At 39.5% G+C, this 14,627-nt stretch overlaps 1 protein-coding gene and 2 long non-coding RNA genes across 3 annotated transcripts in view; all 3 read right to left on the bottom strand.

Annotated features, from left to right (window-relative positions):
• Nucleotides 1-2,291: 2,291 nt before the first annotated feature.
• Nucleotides 2,292-6,785, bottom strand: LOC119311225. The gene is made up of 7 exons (XR_005150936.1): nucleotides 6,333-6,785; nucleotides 5,569-5,676; nucleotides 4,728-4,836; nucleotides 4,563-4,638; nucleotides 4,273-4,323; nucleotides 3,597-3,715; nucleotides 2,292-3,049 (listed from the first exon to the last, which is right to left on the bottom strand). It is a non-coding gene; the product is annotated as an uncharacterized LOC119311225 (long non-coding RNA).
• A 244-nt stretch (nucleotides 6,786-7,029) lies between these two features.
• LOC119311226 lies at nucleotides 7,030-9,499 on the bottom strand. The gene is made up of 3 exons (XR_005150937.1): nucleotides 8,718-9,499; nucleotides 7,988-8,092; nucleotides 7,030-7,362 (listed from the first exon to the last, which is right to left on the bottom strand). It is a non-coding gene; the product is annotated as an uncharacterized LOC119311226 (long non-coding RNA).
• An 8-nt stretch (nucleotides 9,500-9,507) lies between these two features.
• Nucleotides 9,508-14,627, bottom strand: part of LOC119311224 (proline-rich protein 36-like) — an 18,673-nt gene continuing 13,553 nt past the window's right edge. The window contains exons 10-11 of the mRNA XM_037586863.1: nucleotides 11,310-11,464; nucleotides 9,508-10,586 (exon numbers count right to left, since the gene is read on the bottom strand). The gene's annotated coding sequence lies outside the window, so the exon portion shown is untranslated. The remainder of the gene's footprint in view (nucleotides 10,587-11,309; nucleotides 11,465-14,627) is intronic.

Below are 14,627 nucleotides of genomic sequence, written 5' to 3'. Positions count from 1 at the left end.
TTAAAAGGAAAGTGGAAACCTGCCAACTGATGTGCTCTCATTTGCTTTTCATGTCTTGGATGAATAGAAATGTCTAACGCAATGAGTTCTTCAGCGACTCTAACATCACCCATGACAATATCATCAGAATCCTTTGAACCCATTTCACAAAAATATGATCTTGACCTTGATGCCTGACATGAGGTAAACACAATGTTAATTGATTGTTCCAATGGTACATTTAAATTTCATGAATACCATGTAAAAAATTGAAAATAATGATAATCCAAAGTTCCATATTTGTTACTAAACCCATGTCTTGTGTAATGTAGCTAGGCCACATCATCTATCTATCTATTTATTTATACTAAAAGCAAAACACTGTAGAAATAGAAAGGTAGACTTGAAATTCTCACAAAAATGCAAAACATCCCACCGTTTATTGAACAGACCAGCTTATTGATAAAATTTTGGCACAAACTGTTCCGTTTCGAAAAGTACAGGAAAAAATTGAGCACAAACTGCATGTTCCACATCCTACCATTGTTAATCCTCACATACCTGTCATTTTTATAATGCATGGCAACAATGCACCTAAAAAGAATGGTGCTTCCACTTTTAGGAGAAGCAACATACACAAAGTCATCTATTCTTGACTGATTTCTTCGACAACACTAGCTCACAAGGTACGTAGGCAGTGATAGCCAAATAAAGAATTATTTTGGACAACTACGACTGTAGAGGGATCACGATCTGATATAGCCATTATTCCATAATATCTAAAAACATGAGTGATGGAATCCAGTAACTAGTATTGCAATAGTAAAGTAAGTTAAAGACAATGCAAGCATCTTGACACTGTAGTTAGTATCGCCCAACCCTTCTCTTCAACCAGAAATATAACTAAATGTATATTGCATATACACAGGCAAAACATGGTAAGCATTGGACTAACTAAACTGTAGTACAGTCCTTAGATGTAGAAAAGTTTATTTTAGTTAGATCCATAAATTCCATACAGAAGGGTCCTAGTTCTATGAAGTCAAAATTTGAATGGCAAAAGCAAGAACACTTTAGTGGTTGTACCAACTGTCAAGATGGCATACTAAATCCCTATTATTTATCATTGCAAATTAAAAGAAGCAGTTCAAATGTCCAATATGTACTAAAATCTCCAGGTCTTCAAAGCTACATGCTTAATTATGGCCATTGATCATTATATGGGCAGTCCTTGATGCTGTTTTGTTCATAGAAATTAAATAGATTACCCAACAATCTTGAATTTATGTTGAAATAAGGACATGACATGACCAGTGCAGAGAATATGTTAGGGGGATCCATACAAGGAATGATGGGATAAATAGCCATGTGAGGAAGAATCCAACAACTATAATTAGAGTGTATAGTACAAATACATGATACTAAAATAATACATTTGGATTTCTTTTTATATCACACATGCACGAAAAGTGGAAAAAAACTCGCTAGGAGGGCTTGAACCTCCGACCTTGGTTAACAGCCACACGCTCTGGCTAACTGAGCTATTCCAGCTATTTGGATACAAAAAGTATTTAACTCTATGTAATATCACTAACGCAAGCTGTAACATACAAAAGCTACATGATCTCTTCCATGGCGAATTCCATCTCAAGTAATTGCAAAAGGTATCCATTTTCTAAATACCAATGTCAATCCATGAGATTGGAGACGACATAATACACCCACCAAACATGAACCTTTTACTTTTGTTAAACACTAGATGACTCGTTGCGCCAAATGGCGCAAAGACCTGTTTGAAAACCATGTTCGTGTTGATTTTTTTACATTATTTGATAACTTTATGTTTGAGCAAGAGTAAAGATCATGTGAAACCATAAGTGTTGCTAAAATTAGGATTTAGCCAAGTAAAAAAAAGGTTTCACCAATGATACCAATTTTACCTATTTTAAAGGCAAGTCCTGAGGTAGATAGCACAAAAATTTGACAAAGGAAGAATACATTCAACATAAGATACTATTTCTAAAATCGAAGGACATCATATACATGAACAACATCAGATTAAAGATAAGTATGGATCTTAATCTTATAGAACCAAATTAAATAGAACAAAATAAAAAATGGGGACCGTATATCCACACTGAGAACCAAAAAAGGACAAAATATATGACCAAATAGAAGTGTACACCACAGTACTATTCTCACCAGCATCGTTCAATTTTAAAAAGTAAAAAAAACATCAAACATGGGAAGCTTACCGCCCATCCAAAAAAACATCATACTCATGGCTATCATACATCATATAACATTTTTACTGAGAAGCCACTATTGAGAAGCCATGTGACAATTAACTACTGCATTGTATTTCCCATCACACAATGGACATACATAACTATCCCATATAAACCCAATCACTACTTTCTCCAGTGGCTATTGCCGACAAAATTGGAGCTTCTCATGTACACCGGACAAACAAATGAAACTGTAGTTTTAGAGGTATTTTGGATTGACTGAAGCAAACACTCGTCATAGCACAAAGATCTGTTCCAGCCTCTTGCTGCAGCCTAACACATCTGAAGTGCTTTGAAATTACATAAAAACTGAGTCAATAAAAAAAAGAGCTATAAAGGCAAAATATTCACAATCTTTTGTAACACCCAAAACACTTCGACTTTGCTCACTTCTATATGCAAGTAAATAGGAACACAATGAAGCAAACAAAAACATGAGAAAGCAAACAATGACGGGAAGTGCTTAGGTTTTGTTGCTTAACTACTACTGTATGTTGTGGTGTTATTCTAGGCTGAGCATGGTCGGTTGAAGTATAATCATTCCTGCTTCTAGAGAGAGTGACTCAGATGGGGATGCAGAGTATGGAGAAATAACAGTGCTCTGCTTTTTCATTTTTTGTATCTGCAGTTTATTTTGTACAGAGGTAAAGCAGGCGCACAAACTCCTTGCCGTCTTGTCCCGCAGCTGCAATGACGGCGAGGACCTCCACGTGGATTGAACCAATAATGCCAAACACCATCAACCTAGATTACAAGTCAGATGCTCAAACCTACCAAACCTCCTGCAAACAAATAAAAGTGAGTTAATGAGGACATTGTGGTTGATTTGATCTAGATGAAATAGATAAAGAAAAAATGGCACATGCCAAACCGAGTAATTATTCTGCTATGCATAATGTGGGATTTAATATAAATGGACCAAATTTCTTTGAGCCTACAAATCAAAATCCTGATATATGTCACACAAATTACACAAATCAATACTTCTTAAAATACAAATCTCAACTTAAAACATATGGATTGCATCTAAATACAATAGTTATTCACAATAGGCAAAGTAATCCCAGAGTCACACAATGCCTCATGCATAAGGATATAAACAACCAATAAAATTCTATTGTTGTAAATAACTTCTAGTTATGCTCCCAGATTTTCGGCAACAATCTAAAGCACTGAGCAACTGCACTCTTCAGTTGCATTGTCACAGTCTCACAGAGTTATTTATCGATGCAACATCTAAACCGGAATAACATATGCTTAACAGACAAAACCGAGCAAGAACAGCAGCCTATAACAGAATGCAGGAGACAAGTAGACAACAACACTGACCTAACAGTGCAGTCCTCAGGGGATCTACAAACTCTGGGAACTCGATCTCATCGAGCGCCTTGAAGACGTCTTCAGCGTTGATCGACTGCCTCTTTCCGTCCTTGCACACATCATTGGCCCTGCAAAAAAGACCACCCTCGTGTAACCATCATCATCCCAAGAGTATCACATCACATGGAGAAGCCTAATATTATGCTGAAACTATCGACTCCTTGTGCATTGATTGGTTCTCTCTCTGGCGGCTCCCCCCTCGACCGCAGAGCAGAGCAATTAGCTAAAGAACTACCACAACGACGCATATCAGCCAAGAAACTTCCAAACAATTCACATAAGTATCAAATTCGTCACCCAAATCAGCCAAAAAAATGTCACCCTAATTAACCAAATACATCAAATCAATCAGGATTACTCCCAAGAATCAGAGCAAAAACGAATGGATATGGAGGTCACAACTACATAAATGTTACTAAAGTATCCTTCATTCATATTCTGGTCCATGCACAACCATTCAGGTCTAGAAGTCACAAACTCCCCAAATAAAATGTTACAGGAAACAGAAATCCCAAGTGTGTTTCGATACTTCAGTCCAGCCCACAATTTTTTTTTCTGAAACAGAAAAGTAAGGAATGAGTATCAGAAACCAACATATGTGGGCTAAAAAGGGGAACAAGCATACATTTGTTCCGACCAGAGGCATGATGTAGACTATTCGATCTCAGTGCACAGCCTGGAACAAATCAGAAAATCACAATATAGACACAAAAGGGATTCAAGAAGGTAGAAATAAGTAACAAGATAGAGGGATCCTATCCAAATAGTGAACTGCATTTTTATAGTTTAGACTTTAGACCAACAGGAAATGGGGAATATTGCCTTGACTAAGGATTTGATACATCGTTGTCAGGTAGCAGGGGTTGTGGATTAATACTTTTTGCATGGATGTCAAAGAAAATTTAGTTCATGCACCTGTAAATATCGCCATGGCGGCTATTCCTGTCAGCATTAGGAATCCAGTATGCTACAATCAATCGCTGGTATAGGTCTGTAGACAACCACAACAACAAAAGCATAAATGGTAGGACACTACACCAAAACAAACATAAGAGTGCACAATAGAGAATGCAGAAATACCATTAGAAGTTGTGGTTATCTATCCCTTCAGTCTTGAAGCTCGGCGGATAGCATGTTTGTTCATTTGATTGAGAAGTATCCATTATTTGGCATGTCTTCTAACCTTTAACTGAAAACAACCCAATAAAAGAGTGAGGCCATCCAGCACATGAAATATATTTCTGAAATCACAAAACGATGGCAGCTAATGTGCTAAAATCTGAAATACGCTGTGGCCATCTTAAGGTGGATATATGAGCAATCAATCTGCTCGTCGACCTCAAATTATCTTACTAAACTGATTAACCACTTCCAAAGCTTCTCCTCACAATAGAACTAACTTGTAAATAAAAGATAAAGAAAACAGAGGAAGAGTACTATCATATTTCAAAATCCTCAGTGGATGAGCTGGTAACGCAACATGTTAAGAAGCAAAATCTTAAATAAGGACATTTTGTAACTCAAAACCAAATAGGGTTGTAACCAAAGGTTAATTCCATATCAGTATTTAGAAAAGTGAGTGATTTGGTACATGGTAGATAGGATCAATGTGAACCAATAGTATTACTTGGATGCAAAAGGTGACACTTCAAATTCATGCTAAGATGAGAAACACCAGATGCGGCAAATAATAAATCAGGAAATCCTTATACTGAGCCTTGGATTCATCATGTAGAGTAAATTTGTGTCAGGACAGTAGAGAAATCTCACGAGCTGAGATAAAAAATAAAAATGGTAACCGTCAATGTTGAAGACTGCTCTGCCAGAAAATACATATCAGCATAATGTGAAGGTTTCAAAATATTCATGAAGGAAAGATTTGTAAACACGCATATCATATTTAATCGAAGTTCAGACTGACTCGGTCGGTGTATCCTTTGATTCTTCTATTCCAAAAGAAAAACGGTCTCGCATCTTCTTTGCTTCCTTGCACATGAAACCTCAATTGTTGCATGTATCTGTAGACCATCTACATAAGAAGGAAGAAACATGTTAGAGTATACTACAGAGGAGTTTTACAGCAGGCAAAATATGACTAAAGATTTCTGAGTACGGTACAAAATTTCCACTAAAACTGCAGGGGAGTTACCTGCCCAACTATAGAAAAAATTCAAGTTTTTTTTCTTCCTACCTAAGAATGGGAGTGTTAAAGTGAAAAGAAAGCAAAGTGTTCAAGTGTTCTAAGTTCTGAATCCTAACAATCATTCCTCAAATAAGAAAAAAAAACTTAACAGGCTAATTTCTAAAATGTAAGTTCAAGTTCAGATCAGTGTTTCACAATGCATTCACGGACATGGCTTCCTTGGGCAGAGCGGCACCATGCAAACCCTATATAATTTTCATCATCTTCAAGTTCGGACCACTGTTTCAACATACATCCACAAACTGTAGGTTTCTCTGAGGCTTAGTAGGAAGAAAAGAGATGGGAATTTGTGTACAAGTGTGTGTGCCTTACCCAATTAGATTGAACCTAAATCATAGCATAGGGGAATCGATCCTGTTCTTGGAACGAATCACCATAAATCAGTGGAATCCATCAAACCCTAGCCTAATTTACTGAACCAAATCTAAACAAAACTAATCTGGGCTTGAGCAAAGGAAGAGGTAGAGGAAGTAGGTTAATACCTTGAGCTCGAAACGATGTCGTCGGCGGGATGCTCAACCTTCTCCTCTCGTTCGCGCCCTGCGCCTCCACTGCCCTGGTTCGCGCCCTTCACACGGACGGGGGACGTAGACCTCCTCTCCCTTGAGGCTAATGCGAGGATCTTGTCGAGCGTGGCCGCCGCCGGCCGGCCTCCCTTCTCGGCTTCTTCCCGCGGTCTGGGCACGGCAGAGGAGTGGCAGATGGCGACGAGGACGATGAGGGAGATCTTTCTCCCTCCTCTCCTTCCTTGTCTCTCTCCCTCTCTCATCTTTTCTCTTCAGCAGATCGGATCGAGCGCCGCCGTTCTTTGCCGCCGCTGGAGAGGGCAGTGAAGAGGAGGAAGAGGCGGCACGGTGGATAGCAGGGCAGAAGGGGAGGAGGCGGCGGCGCCGTGGAGAGGGAGGGGAGCGGGGCGGCTAGGGTTGGAGGGGAGGGGATTGGGGCGGACGAGGGAGGGAGGAGCGAGGGGCGCGATGCCATTTTCTACCTCGCACGGTGTGCTCGCGTGGTGCGCTGCAACCCACGCGCGGCGCGATACGGTGGACTTTTTTTCCTTCGCGTGGTACCGTGCGCTCGATGCCTTCGTTGTGACTACCTACCCCTTCAGCCTTTATAAGTTAGATTTGTAATAAAAAAACCTTTGGATGCTCACAAAAAGTTTGAACGTTTGATCCACTGTCGCATACTGTCTTGTATGGGTCACGCAGATACATGATAAGTTACAATATGAAATAACAAACTCGAGTATCTCATACAACATGCAACTTATAATACCAATTCCAATTCTAATATAGGCTCATCATATCATATCAGGTAAGGCCCAAGAAACAATCAAGTTGTCCATTCTTGTTCATGAGGAAACAAAAGCAAAGGAAGCAATTGCAAATTGAAGGTTTTAGATTGATATTGAAGAAACCAAAACCCACAAAGATGCATCAGTTGACCTCGGACCAGCAAATAATGGAAGGTCCAATTTGAGCGAGTATTTGTCATGTATGTCAAACAAATAACCTGCAAAAAGAAGCATCACATTTTGTTTGAAGCCCACAACTGAACAAGTGTCAACTTCATGCTGTAGGCTCATATTTGAAAATATGTACTATAGTACGATAGTGAGTCACATACAAAGTATTACACTAACAGAAGAAAGCCTGAAATTGATCATCTAGGGAACAAAATTTGATGTGCTAAAATACTAAAGAAACGAAAAATAGTGGTAGCAATACGAGGCACTTGTCACAACATTTAGGTTAGAGCTAGCTGCCAGATGCTGGGTATCAAATGGATAAATTCATAAGGAAAGATGTATGATACATAAAAAAGTAAACACATAACCTATTGGAAGTGAAACATAGCAAAAAAGAACATGGCAAATGGATGTATCGTGCATGCAGATTCTAGAATGTTAACTCTAGCTCAGTAAGAACATGAAAGTTGTGCAACCAAATAAGGAAACAATCAACAAGGATTGACAACTATCATAAGTACTTAGATAAGAGTCACAATTTAGGCACACAATGATATTGATGCAAAGGATGTGCAAACGACACTTCAAAAGATTTAATGACATTAGTATTAAAGTAGGATACTAGAATGTAGGAGACACAACTTAGGATGACAAAAATGTTATGGTCACCTTGCAGAGACTTCATGGCAGAAATCACCGAGGCAGGAGTTTCTAAGACAGCATAAGCTATTAGGTGTCTACTATTATATCCTCTTTGACCAGCCTTCACAGAACCTGGTAAAAGGGCAAAATATATGTAGAGAAGCAAGAGTCAAGGAGCTTATGCACTAAATGGTGAAAACAAAAAACAGAAAAGAAAAGATTGAGACATAGATTGGTAAGGACAAACATAAAATGTAGTTCAGTTATGAACAAAATGTCAAAAAAAAAATATTAGCAAGAGAGTCATATGCATAAAGGGATACGTGCAAGCTCCTGTCTAGCACAGTTGGATGGGACCCCAGATGGATGGGAGACTTTCAACATGTAGAGTGTTTGATGCATCTGAAGCATGGATTTTGAGTCGCTCGACTAGTCACGACTAGTCTACGAGTCACAAAAATATGGTCGACTCAGCTTAGTGTCGACTCGCGACTATGAGTCGCGACTAGTCACAACGCAGGCTCGACTTCTTCCGAGTCGCTGCCCCAGAGCGACTCGCATGAGTCGCGACTCGAAAACCATGATCTGAAGGAAGAGAAGGCCCATAAGAACCAATATAAGGTATCTGTAAAGAGGTACCAAGTCAAGTATTTTTCCTCTTTCTTTTAGTTCTAGAGGAGCCTTACTTAACAACAATGACAATCTCGAACGATCGGAAAGCCATATATACATTGTGTATGTACAACAGCCAGCCTACCTTCACCTTGCATATAAAAAGCCTTGATGTCCTAGCATATCATCCTGTTGTCCAGCAGCTCATCCCCACTGTCATCGATACCAACTTCGTTCAGCTGGAAGTCCTCCGACGTGCAGCGCTGCTCACTCCATTCAAACCACAGCTTTGGTATCACCTCCTTCTTGAGTGCAGTTTCATAGGTGTTTTCCAGAGAATCAGCTGCTACGAGCCAACACTTCCTTTTGCTGCCCAGGCCAGTACGCCCGCTCAATTGCCTGACGGGCAACAGAGGGGTTCAAGTGAACATCTAGAATGAAGACTCTTGATGCGCCCACTAGGGAGATGCCCTCCCTACATGCCTTGGTAGAGCCAAACAGGACTTTTGCATCAATAGAGTTGTTAAACTGATCAGTTCTCTATCTTCTGAAGTAGATTTATTATCACCACGGATCACAAAGAACTCTCCTACTTGCCAGCCCCTTGTCTTAACCAATAGACTTTCCAAAAAATTCATGGGAAGTAATGTACTGACTAAATGCAATGACCTTCTCTACCGCAGATTCCACAAGTGCCAGGATATTGGTGAAAAATCTGGCTTTCACACCGTCGGCCACGTTGATAGACCGGACCAGACTATCAAGTATCAACAGTTACATCTGTCAAGCTGGAAGCCCTATCTGCAGCATCAACTTATTTCTGACAGACATGGATGCATGTACAGGAAGGGGAGCCTTGGCGCAGTGGTAAAGCTGTTGCCTTGTGACCATGAGGTCATGGGTTCAAGTCCTGGAAACAGCCTCTTACAGAAATGTAGGGAAAGGCTGCGTACTATAGACCCAAAGTGGTTGGACCCTTCCCTGGACCCTGCGCAAGCGGGAGCTACATGCACCAGGTTGCCCTTTTTTATGGATGCATGTACAGGGTAGTTCCTACTGCGTTTTCTTTACTTCTCATAGGCTTCCAACTTATGAACGATTTCTTTCTGAAGACACTGAAGTCTACTAGGTCAGGTAGTTCATCCAAGATATCACCCCTGTAGTAGTGAAGCACGACTTTTGTTAGTTCTCTGAAGACTTCTAATGGCATGTGCTTTTCTCGTGGTTATCATGATGCAGTAGGGCATCTTCTACTGACTCTGCAACCTGATATTGATACTTGATTCATTATCAACAATAGGATATATGCTGCTATCTTGAGAAACTTTGGGCATAAAAGGTTCAAGATGTTGAACACTTCTGCGACATGATTCTGGAAAAGTCTAAGGACCACATTACATGGAGTAGTTCAGTAAAAAGTTGCAAGTGAAAAGTACACACAGCTAGATCATGGATAAGTTCCTCCTCAGGTCTTTTCTGCAATATAACTCTCTCAAACAGAACTGCTAATGGTTGATAGCTGGCCGAAGGATACTGATTCATTAAAGTTGCACTTGGACTATATGGAACAATTTGACTGTTTTGGTCTCCATCATGCATTGTCTCATTTACTTCATCAATTCCTTCGATTACCACCCTCATGAGAGCACCAGCCTGTTCTGATGTATCAGCTGTTTATTTTTCTCAGGTGTGAGCTGTTTGTTTTTCTCAGGCATCAGTTGTTTGTGTGCTCCTGTGCTTTCATCATCATCATCCAAATCAAGAACTATTATGTCACTCTTTTTCTGTTCTCTTTGCTCAATAGAATTGGCCATATTAGTTTCAACACTCAGCCCATAACTCAGAGCGGGCTCGGGCAGAGTAGAAAGCAAAGTTAACAATTGGACCTTCTGAGCATACAAGCTGTCCCACTCCTCGGTAACACTGCCACATCCCCAACCGCAAATCGTATTTGCAGTAAGTGAGAGATTATTGATGGGGTCGGAAGGCTTTCTTTTTCAACGGTAATACATGCCTACAGAAACACATGACTAATTAGTTATTATCATATAAGAGAGAAGAAATAAATTTGCACCGGCAATGGAAGTAGAACTTCTGCTGATGTTGCATATAAGCCCCATGCAAGGTGGACAAGAAAAATGTGGGATGCGTACAAGGCAGACAGTTACATGCGGAGAACTATAATGATCATAAAATGCAGCGGCCATTATGTAGTAGTCAACCCACTAATTGTTTAAAACAAGCATAGTAATTGATGAACAAATAGGCACCTTATTCATCAATTCTTTCTCCTAGGTTTACTAGGTATCTTTATTTTTGGCATCGAGCTCTGTATTTCACCTGGTACAATCCAATTCAAGTAGTAATGAAACTTTATGCATAAAGCTAGTAGCTAGTAGCTACTAGAGATACACTAGAAATATCACCTACAGTAAATTCAGTCCAAATTCAAATACTGTTCTTTGCTTCTAATCATGCACAGAATACCCAGAAAAGGAGTCTCTAAAGAAAAGAAAAACACAAAGGTGATGTGAGTGTAAAGGGCAGTGGAAATACTTCAACTGGGCAAACTATATTCACACTAGCATTACAAAGAGCAAAGTTGCTTCAATACCTACAAATATACAAGCTTGCAAACAACAATGTACTAGCAGGAAACAGATCACCACAATAACACCCATGACCGTATCCAGCATAGCAAAGAACAATACTCATGAAACAACCAGAAAGTGGAAACCTGCCAACTGATGTGGTCTCATTTGCTTCTCATGTCTTGGATGAATAGCAATGTCTAACGCAATGAGTTCTTCAGCGACTCTTAACATCACCAACGACAATATTGTCAGAATCCTTTCAACGCATTTCACACAAATATGATCTTGAACTTGATGCCTGACATGAGGTAAACTCAATTCCAATGATGCATTTAAATTTCATGAATGCCATGAAAAACATTGAAAATAATGATAAGCCAAAGTTCCATATTTGTTACTAAACCCATGTCCTGCGCAATATTGCCAGGCCACATCATCTATCTATCTATTTATACTAAAAGCACAACATGGGAGAGATAGAAAAGTAGACTATAAATTCTCACAAAAAGGCAAAACATCCAACCGTTGGTTGAACAGACCAGCTTATTGATCAAACTTTTGCACAAACTATTCCGTTTCAAAAACAAAAAATGTTTGAGCACAAACTGCATGAACCACATCCTACCATTGTTTATCCTCGCATACCTGTCATTTTTATAATGCATGGCAACAATGCATCTAAAAAAAGTGGTGCTTCCACTTTTGGAGAAGCAGGAAACAATAATCTGCCATGCTTCTGTTCTAGATTCACGTTAACAAACCCAAACATGTATTAGTCTACAAAACAATATCTCAAATATCCCTGTTAAGCTAGAAAACAACCACAGAATTGACTATTAAGCTTCCCACAAAAAATATTTGAAGATAGGGCTATACTGCTACTGTAGCCCTATGTTTTTTTGTAGACATAACAGAAAGCCAGGTGTACACAAAGCCAACAAACAGACAATTGCATAAGCTACAACCATAAGCATCAACAAAATCTATTGTACTAACTACTAACATAAGCATCAACAAAATCTGATACTGTAGCCCTATGTTTTTTTGTAGACATAACAGAAAGCCAGGCGTACACAAAGCCAACAAACAGACAATTGCATAAGCTACAACCATAAGCATCAACAAAATCTATTGTACTAACTACTAACATAAGCATCAACAAAATCTGATACGATTCCATTTATCTATGCTAAACTACCACATTTATTACCGTTGTCCCTTACACTTTTATATGAATCTCAAGGAACAAAACAAACAATTAATCTACATAGGCAGAGAAATGAGCAGTAAACAAGCACAAACCATAGTCAGGAAGTCAAGATTAATGCACATACCTCAGCGAAACACAAGGGCCTTCATCTTATGGTTTCCCATTAGCATACAGAACTACAAAAGGCAGCTGATCTGCACTCCTCACCGTACACACAGGAGTCAGACCAGGCAGAAGTTCGAATCGCATCACAATATCACATGGTCAAATTTGAGCACAAACATCCTACCAATATTTATCTTGTTTTTTTTAATCTTTTATGCATGGCAACACTACACCTAAAGAAGCGGTGCTTCCACTTTTGGACAAGCATCATACATGAAGTCGTTTATTCTATACAATTTCTTCGACAAAAAAACAAACTTGAGTTCATCACACTTAACAGAAGAAAGAAACCCTAGCTGCCAACAAGAGCAATCTCCTCTTCCCTCAGCCTCCGACCGACGATCCGTCGCTGCGGCGCGGAGTGGAGCGGATTCTCTTTCTCGTCCTTTGTGCACTAGGTTTTGGTCTCACAGCGCCGTCGCTCCTACCCTGATGGCGGTGTCATCTCGAATAAAGGTCCACCGGCTCCAATCCTGTCTCGGTGATGCCTGTCGCGGCGTTGTTAAGGTGCCTGGAAGTTTTTGTCCCCATTTTTCTTTATGGACGACGGGCTGGTTATTTGTATTGTCCGTCAGCATGGATCCATGTGCATCGTCAAGGCAACATCGTGTTCTTTACCAACCTCTTCTCTCAAGCCTTTGCAAGCAAGAATGCCGACTTGGTCTGACGATGCTAGCCCCGATGGCATCTTGACACTAGTCTAGTTAGCGTCGCCCAGCCCTTCTCTTGAGCCAGAGACATAACTAAATGTATCGCCATGCAATTATATGCAGGCTAAAGAAGGTAAGCATTAGACTATCCGAACTACATGTCAACATGGTCCTTAGATGCAGAAAGATTGTTTTGATTTGATCCAGAAATTCCATACAAAAGGGTCCTAGTTCTATGTAGTCAAATCTGAATGGCAAAACAAACAACACTTTACTGGCTATACCAACTGCCAAGATAGCATACCAGTTAATGAGGGTCCTATTGTTTACCAGAGGATTGTCTATAATGCATTAAGGCATATTCGAATAACCAGAGGATTGCACAAAGAATCGAGGTCACACTAGTAGAAAACAACTTTTAGTACCGGCTCGTAAGGACTTTTAGTCCCGGTTCTGGAACCGGCACTAATGGGTGGGGACTAAAGCACCCCCCCCCCTTTAGTCCCGGTTCAACACGAACCGGGGCCAAAGGCCCACCACGTGGCACGAGCCTGCGCCGTGGTCTGGGGGACCTTTAGTACCGGTTGCCGGTTGGTAACACCAACCCATACTAAAGGATTTTTTCTGAATTTTTTGGAAAAAAATGATTCTTTTATTTCAATTTTCTGAATTATTTCATGATTTAGTCTCTAATCACCCCTCATAACTGCTCAAGTGTACACCACTCATTCCAAATCGTCTAACTTCCCGGCCGGTCACCCATCCTCTCACTACTCCAGCCTGAAGCACGCTTAACTTCTGAGTTGTATTCCCCCTAGTTTCCAAGTCAACACTTGTTATTTTCCTGACAATAGCAAGCTGTCAATCCTATTAACCCTCAGGAGTTTAGCTTGAGTATGAAGTCATCCGTTTCACTGTTTGAGTTTGAAACTATTATTCTAAAATACAATAATTACTTAGTAATACTAATATTTTTTGAATAAGTAGTTCGACCATAGTTTGACCACAGTTTGACCAGAGTTGACCAATTGAAATAATTATTTAGTAACACTAATATTCTTGAATAATTATTTAGTAACACTAATATTTCTTGAATAAGTAGTTTGACCAGATTTAACCAAAATTCAAAAAAAAACTGAAATTTGAGCATAACTTTTTTTCCTTTTAGAATCTAAGGATTCTAAAAATTTGCAGAACGGCCTACGGCGGTCAAAATCGGATGCGGATTTTCGTGCTGAACATTTTGATATATTATACGTTTTTTTCAACATCGTATGCAAAAGATATAGTCGTTTTACTTTTTCATCACTTTTTTGCAAAACATGTCCAAATTTAAGTTCTAAAATTTTCCTAATTAGTAGATGTAGTAACATAACTACATCTCAAAGGATTTTAATTTTTGAAGTTTTTATTATTTTCTTTTTTTTTTCAAAACT

The sequence above is a fragment of the Triticum dicoccoides genome, chromosome 5B (genome assembly GCF_002162155.2).
Source record: "Triticum dicoccoides isolate Atlit2015 ecotype Zavitan chromosome 5B, WEW_v2.0, whole genome shotgun sequence".
Classification (NCBI taxonomy): Eukaryota; Viridiplantae; Streptophyta; class Magnoliopsida; order Poales; family Poaceae; genus Triticum; species Triticum dicoccoides.
The sequence above is the reverse complement of the archived record's forward strand: the minus strand, read 5'-3'. Positions and strand labels throughout refer to the sequence as shown.